The sequence below is a fragment of the Panulirus ornatus genome, chromosome 9 (assembly GCF_036320965.1).
Source record: "Panulirus ornatus isolate Po-2019 chromosome 9, ASM3632096v1, whole genome shotgun sequence".
Classification (NCBI taxonomy): domain Eukaryota; kingdom Metazoa; phylum Arthropoda; class Malacostraca; order Decapoda; family Palinuridae; genus Panulirus; species Panulirus ornatus.
In genome coordinates this window covers 46,300,980-46,308,056 of record NC_092232.1, presented here as the reverse complement: position 1 = coordinate 46,308,056, position 7,077 = coordinate 46,300,980, and the positions used below count along the sequence as shown (strand labels likewise).

Sequence of the window (7,077 nt, the reverse complement as noted above, 5' to 3'; positions counted from 1 at the left end):
AGAGGTTTGCAGGTGAAGAAGAGCGTTGGGATGGTGTCTGCCAGGCACTCCATCACTACCTGTAAGGGTGTTGTGTCTGGGCTCCCGACCGACGAGGTTCCTACGCTGGGCGAGTGCTACCTCTGCAGCGGCCTCAAGACTGAGTTAAGTCATCATCGCCCAAGAGTGCTTCATTCCACTGGCCAGCTCCGCCCCCAACCTTCGCCACACACTGCTGGGCTCGTCGCCACCGCTTCTGCTGCTTGTTATTGTTAGTGAAAGGGCCGCTGCTTTCTTCTTTAGATGGCAGATGAAAACGTGTCACTAAACAGATCTGAAGGTTTAGAAGACTCTCATCTTGCCCTCCTAGATACCTGCTAAGAAATTGAATTCACTTTCCAACCCATGGATGAGGACGGAATATATTTTCACTGATGGATTTTGACATTTAGGTGGAGGGTAGGTGGTGATTGACGGTAGGGAGGTGCGGGCGTGAGTGTCTTTTCTTTGGGATGGGAATGTACTGTCTGGCGAGGGAACGGAGTTCTGAATATGGTGGTGATGGGTGACCGTCCCTGAGGTTGGGCCACGGAGTGGTGCAGCTCCAGCTGACGACGGCTGCTGATGCTCAGGTCCATTGGCACGTCTCCATGTGGTGGCCAGTTGCCTGCCAGTGTCAACACCTTCATGCTGCCGCTGCTGGGATATCTATTTTTCAAGCTTCGAAGTCACCACAGTGAGAGCGTCGACACAAACTGTGCGTGTTTACCACAGGTGAGGTAAAACTCGACACTCACCCGCTCCGGTGATAGCCGGGCATTTAAGAGGCGGTGAGGTCAGGTCTGTGAGGGTCAGCTGTTCCCATAGGGAATAGGAGACGTGGAAGTCTAATGTCGCAAGCTTCTGACCTTTCTCAATGCTAGTGGATTTGAGGTAAAACCTGTAGAGCGGCGCTTCTTATGGAATGGGACAGCAACAGATTTTGATCTGCTACCTCCGACATCGAATGGAGGTGTCAGAGATTGATAATGTAGGTGCAAAGAGATTGATAATGTAGGTGCAGTTGTGTAGAATGGGCCACCAAATAGACATTTCGGAGGATTGTTAGGTCAGGTGAGGTAAAACTGTTCAGTGCTACCTAGTCAAGCCGAAGATTCCAATTGTAGGGTGACCGTGGTGGACGCTTCCAGTGGAACCCGTGTCGTCACAGTTGACTGAAAGATATACAAGTGAGGGCGTCGGCCCTGCCTGCACCGGCCTTTGCTAGTGTTGACATCATCCCGTTACATTGATGCACATAGCGCAGGTGTGCCCCCGTACACACACTATCTATATAGGGGGCGCGGGTATGCCTCCTTACACACTATCAGTAAAGGGGGCACATATCGCGGGTGTGTCCCTTTGCATACGATCTGTATAGAAAGTTTTCAACAAATTTGAGGACTTTAAAGATGAGATGATTGTTTGTAGTATGATACCCAGCTATTGACCCTGGAGTCCCGGGTTATCGTAAAGTGTTACAACACAACCAGCAGCATCTGTGTTGTGCTAAAGGGAAGTATCTGGATATATAATGAGTATCTTAAGTACATATCCATTTTTGCTCTCCAAGATAACGTTCTCTCCTTCCACACTTTCTTCATAGCTCCCAGAACCTTCGCCCCCTTCCCCACCCTGTGATGGTGTTATTTTGAATAACGAGCGTCATTAATGACTATTAGTATTAACTCATGCTGTGACCTGAGTAGATGCTTTGTGAGAAAGGTGGAGACAGTGCTACCAATAATGGGCCAGGCGGAGCCAGCGGCGAATCGCGACTCTCGCCTGCTTACGCATACGTGCGAGCTGCGTCTTAGACTTCCCCCAGCAACAAAGGATGCATGAGAATTGGCGCTAGGTGGTCTGCAAGGATCGCAAGCCTCTCCTGAGGTTTTAGAGGGGCTCTAGTGAAGTTAGACCCCCCCCCCCTCCCTCTACTAGCAGGGTACGGTAGGACTTCCTCCTGCCCCAGTAAGAACGCTAAGGTACTTATAGTTGTCCTCAGCGTACATGGAACAAAGATCGCCGCCTAAGACTTGGAACCTCCTATTTTTATTGACGTACAAAGTCTTGCGTCTGCCGTCGACCTCCATGCTGAGGAACGCACACTTTCCCGGGTTTACTGGACGCCCTACTCACCACGAGAGTCTGTCTATGGCCTTCTGTAGACCAGCCGGCGCCTACGCAACCAGAACCAGCTTTCTGGTCAACTCCCACGGCCGAATGCTTAAAACCCTTGCAACCCTTTCATCACTTAACGTTAAAAAGAACGGTCGATAAGGGGTCACCCTGCTTGACCCCACGAGTCGTTTTATTTCACCCGACATCCCGCCGCTGCCTTCAATATGTGTGAAGGCTCTGTCGCACGTCGACATGTATGCTCTGACTAGGGCAGGAATGCCCTTCCTCGACATGGCCCGCTCGATAAAGCTGTGATTAACACTATCGAAGCCTTTAAAACAATGTCGAGGAATGCCAGCGTGGGCCCAAGCACGACAGATTATCGCATCCAAGATGATGATCTCAAGGCATCTGTCCACAGGAACGAATGTCTTTTGAGCTCCATCGATCTAGACGAGGCTCGAGTTGCGGCTGCTGGAGATCTTGTGAACCAGACGGACTATGGCGCACGAGATGGTGATTGCCTTGTAGTCCTTGGGTTTAGTTGGGTTAGGTACCTTTAGCATAGATACAGATCTGTTTGCCTTGAATGGTTCAGGTACCATAGATGCGGCGATCCACAGATTAAACATCCTGCAGAGTATCCGCGAAGGAATGGGACTTCAGGAGTCGCGTTTGCATTCCGTCGGGACCGGAGGCAGATGTTTTGGTGACTTTGAGGTTGTGAGCTACCTCGCCCACAGTTAGAACCTCTGCTAGTGGTTTGCTGTTTGGGTCATTGTCTGTTACGACACGCCTGTCCGGCTCAGATGGTCAAGACAACAGAGCTTCCCGAAAGGGGTATAGGATTTCTGGCCCAAACGTAGTTGGCGGCACCTCCCAGTCGCCTTTTAGAACCTGTCCAGCGGCCTGTGACAGTCTATAAAGTCGCTGTACTTACGATATTGCTCCTTGCGGAGACTATAGCCTATTCAGTCCCGCGTTCGCTGCCAACGTTCGTTCGGCTGTCTTGTTCCTCCCTCATCACGAATGTTGGTGGTCTGAGGGTGAGCCACAGGGGCTTACCAGTTGTCTGTGGCTACCCTGATGGCGGAGAGGCTGTCCCCTAGGCGCAAATGTCAGAGGGCTTCATTTAAGACATCCATGCCCCACGATGAATTTGTGGGGCCAGGCCCGAGTGTGTCGAGACAAGTCTCGGCGACGAAGGAAGCAACTGATTGGGATTGGGGAACCCGTAGAGCGGCGGGGAAGGATAAAACCGCGGGGTCATCTCCACCAGGAGCTGCGATATCTTCCTCCTGAAGGACTGCCCCCTCTCCCATATTGGTGGAGCCTCCCCCACGGGAGTTATCACTCACGCGCCTACCTTCGCGTGGTGCCTCCTCCAAGGTGCCGCTCCGTGTGTTGCTTCTTGTAGTCTCCGGGACACGTTACTCGTCCGAAACGCTACTAGTCTTCACCTTCACCGGTCTCGTGGTGAAGGTTGACTTCCAAGACCAGCTTCTGAACGCGGGACTTGGACGAAGCCTTCATTCGAAGGCCCTTTATCGCTTCGACGATCCGGTAAGAAACAACGTACAACCGCTGGTTCAGACTCTGGCCAGCTACCATCGTCGCCTCTACTCAGATTGCGAGGAGTTTTACCTCATCTGACCGTCTTGCGTTTCACCCTTTTGTTGACCTTACGGCCTCGAAGCTGGCGAAGGCGATCCCACAGTGTGGGCAAGCGGGAGAACGGTCATCAGCAGCTCTCCCTTGGTCTTTGTTGCCACCCGACATACCAGCAGTGGCTGGTACACTGTTCCCAAGGGATATGTTTGAGCGTAACGGGTGCCACGGAACGAAAACCCGTGACGAGGGAGGACGTTCCGAAAAGGTTCGCGCAGTACTGCCGCCCGTAGGAAGCAGAGAACTGCACTCAGGAGATGGAGGCTGCCGATTTGCTTCTCCTAAGACTTCCCTTTGGTGGTAGCCCTACTGCACCAGCAAGCGAAGCTGGACAACGATAGAATCTCTATTGAGTGACGTCGACTAGGAGAGCGATATGCCTAAGCGTGCCGGGCTTGTGGCAAGTGTCGCAGAGGCTGGAGATTTCGGGCCGGCCTCTAGCAGCCCTGACGGGATTGGGGTGTGCCTGCCCTCACTTGGATGGACTTTAACGTAATACCTGCCCGTTGAGGAGTCGGGTCCCAATGGTGACTCATCTGCTGGCCTGGGGTACGGTTGCGGATGAAGCGAGACCCGACCCATCCATCACATGTATTAAGTTAGCCCTCCATGTATGATGGCGTTTGTTTTTGTTGCTCGCCTATCGAACAGCAATGCATGCGGGGACCGGTCAGCTCTGCAGTTTCCTCATAATCGCAGGTTCTCGGACAGCCGCTTGAATCACTGGGTCAGACGAGGTAACCTCTACTAGCATTGGTTGCGACGTGCCTAGCCGCAGATCACACTCGTGGCGCGGTATGCAAGCGACCTCGACATGCTGCGCAGAGACCACTCTGCCCGCCAATCCAGTGGAACTCTGAACGTTGCTTTTTCTGCTGGGATGGTGGATCCACGCACTGTCGTCGACCTCGAGGCGATACTGCACGTTCTCTGACCGATCATGCTCGCTTAACACCGTCCATGCCGGGCAGCCTGACCTCGTACCTGAAGATTCGATTTGTTGTATTGGAGGGAAGGATCGTCACCTGGTAGCGATAGGCGGCCTCTGCAACTGAGCATCGTTTCCGCGCCGCTATTGTCTTCACCTGCCGATGACATCTTTCCAATATCCCATTGCCGGAAGGCACGTTCGCACAGCGATATATGACTGATCTCCCAGCGACTGGCGAACTCTCAGAACGTCGAACTGCGAAAACTGGTGGCGTTGTCGGTCGGTAACTCTTCGGTGCACCACGCTGGTAAAATACAGGCTCCAGTTGGTCAATGACACTAGTTACATCTTGACGTAAGTATCCTCCACTCCTCCAAATGGCATATCGTGATAGGCCACATTCTATCGGTGTCTGATAATGCTGGTCCTTGATGTGGACAATTTCTATGATTCTATTGCAACAGCCTTAATGTCCCTCTTCCCACCTTACGGGCGCTGGGTCGATAGATTTGCACGCTTCGCACCCTTGCACGACTTCGTGCACTTGCCGTCGTATGATCAACGGGAAGAGCCACGGACAGAAATACAGCGTGTACTTGATGCCAGGATTCCCGCTGGTTTCGTGAATATTAGTGATCTTGGGCAAGGCAGAGACAGCCTCGCAAATCGATTGGTGGTCTGCCTGAAGACCACTTATGCGACACTGGTCAGAGCGTCAGACCTTTTTTTTCGGAGGGAATTGACGAATTTCACCGAAGCTGCAAATCGTATTTGCTATTAACTGCTTTTATTGTCGTCAGGCGTCGGTGATAAGCATCTCGCTAGCAGCTTTCGCTTTCAGACGCAACCTCCGACATCGCGTCCCTCACCCAGTAGTGCACGGTCTTCGAATCGGTCAACAACTGCCGTTTCATCCAAGCGACCGCAAGGCTTGCTCCCTGAAGCGCGGCATCCAATTCGGCGGGATAAATGTGCGAGCAGTCGTTCAGCCGTAGCCAGCAGACGTCCTGAGCGACGTTGCCGTTCACCTCCGGCACGGCACCTGTCGCAAGAGAACTGGCGTCCACCCATTCGACGGCATCGTCGCCATCCACTTCACAACGACCTCGAACTGGATCCGAACATTTTACACGCTGGAGGCTCTCGGCGAGCTGTCCCAGGTGGTGGTGATCGCATTGCGGATAAGACTCTTAAAATACTGGTCATGATTGGAAAGAAGTACTGGAGTATATGTTCCATATGACTTCCCCTGTGTATACGACAGGAGGTAATTTTGGTGGCCATTTGAGCGGTGCACAGCTGAAAGTAGTTTGGGACAAAGTTTTGCATTATGCGTTTCCAAACAAATGCAAGTTTGAACAAAAACTGGGAAGAGGGATCAAAAACTGATATGCCCATAACACACAAATGATTAAGAATTTTTCATAAAAAAGGGTATAGCTTACAACATTAAATGGAGTATTCTTTACTCCATTCAATGGTAATCTCGTGCAAAATGTCCAGAGAATCCGTTGGTAGGGATAGATAATGTAATTTGTAATCTCGGGGTGCCATTAATGGCACAGGTCTGGTGTGCTTTCTCAGGATGCCATTACTGGCTCAGGTCGGGTGTGTGTATGTGTTTTCAGGCTGTCTTTAATGACACTAGTCTGCCTGTGTGGGACGAAGTGTAACGACGGGTTGTTTTAGTTGGATGTGTGTATTGGGTGCTAGTGCTTGACTTTTATTAAAGTAAAAGTACTTGACTTTTATTGAATTTAAATTTTCGAAATTGCAATGACCTGAGATTATGAATGTCTTCACAAAAATACCTTTAAAAATAAGCAACACATATTTGAAAGTTATGGCGAACATTTTTCTTAAAATTTGATTTAATTACATAAAAAAATAGAATATAATTCAAGGTAATCAGTAGGGTTTGGTGTGGGTGCGAGTGTTTGTTGAAGAAGCATACTTACCTGGCACAGGAGATACCATGATCACGAAGGTGGTTCTCCCAGGGCGAGGCTCACCATTGCACTAAGGTGGTGCTGACCCTTGCGATTAACCCAAAAGTGGTTAACTCGAGTGTGTAATTTTTACAGTGGGGGACTGCGTTCGCGCTATCCCCCTTAAACAGTATCGATCAATTATGAAGTAACATACTTCATTATAAACAAACATTCACGAGGTTAGTCGTGTACGGGAGAGTGAATTTGAGGGATGTTTGTACACATTGGGAGACGTGCTGTCACTGGGATGCATCATAGATTATGAAGCGGTCAGGGGAAACCACAGAAAGGTCTGTAAACAAAGCAATGTGGTTCCGGCATTATGCATGGCAACTAGAGAATGGATAA

General features: G+C 50.7%; 1 non-coding gene across 1 annotated transcript; it reads left to right on the top strand.

Annotated features, from left to right (window-relative positions):
- Nucleotides 1-6,688: 6,688 nt before the first annotated feature.
- On the top strand, nt 6,689-6,850 carry LOC139750459 (U1 spliceosomal RNA). Its single transcript, XR_011713150.1, has one exon. It is a non-coding gene; the product is annotated as a U1 spliceosomal RNA (small nuclear RNA).
- The last annotated feature ends 227 nt before the right edge of the window (nt 6,851-7,077 follow it).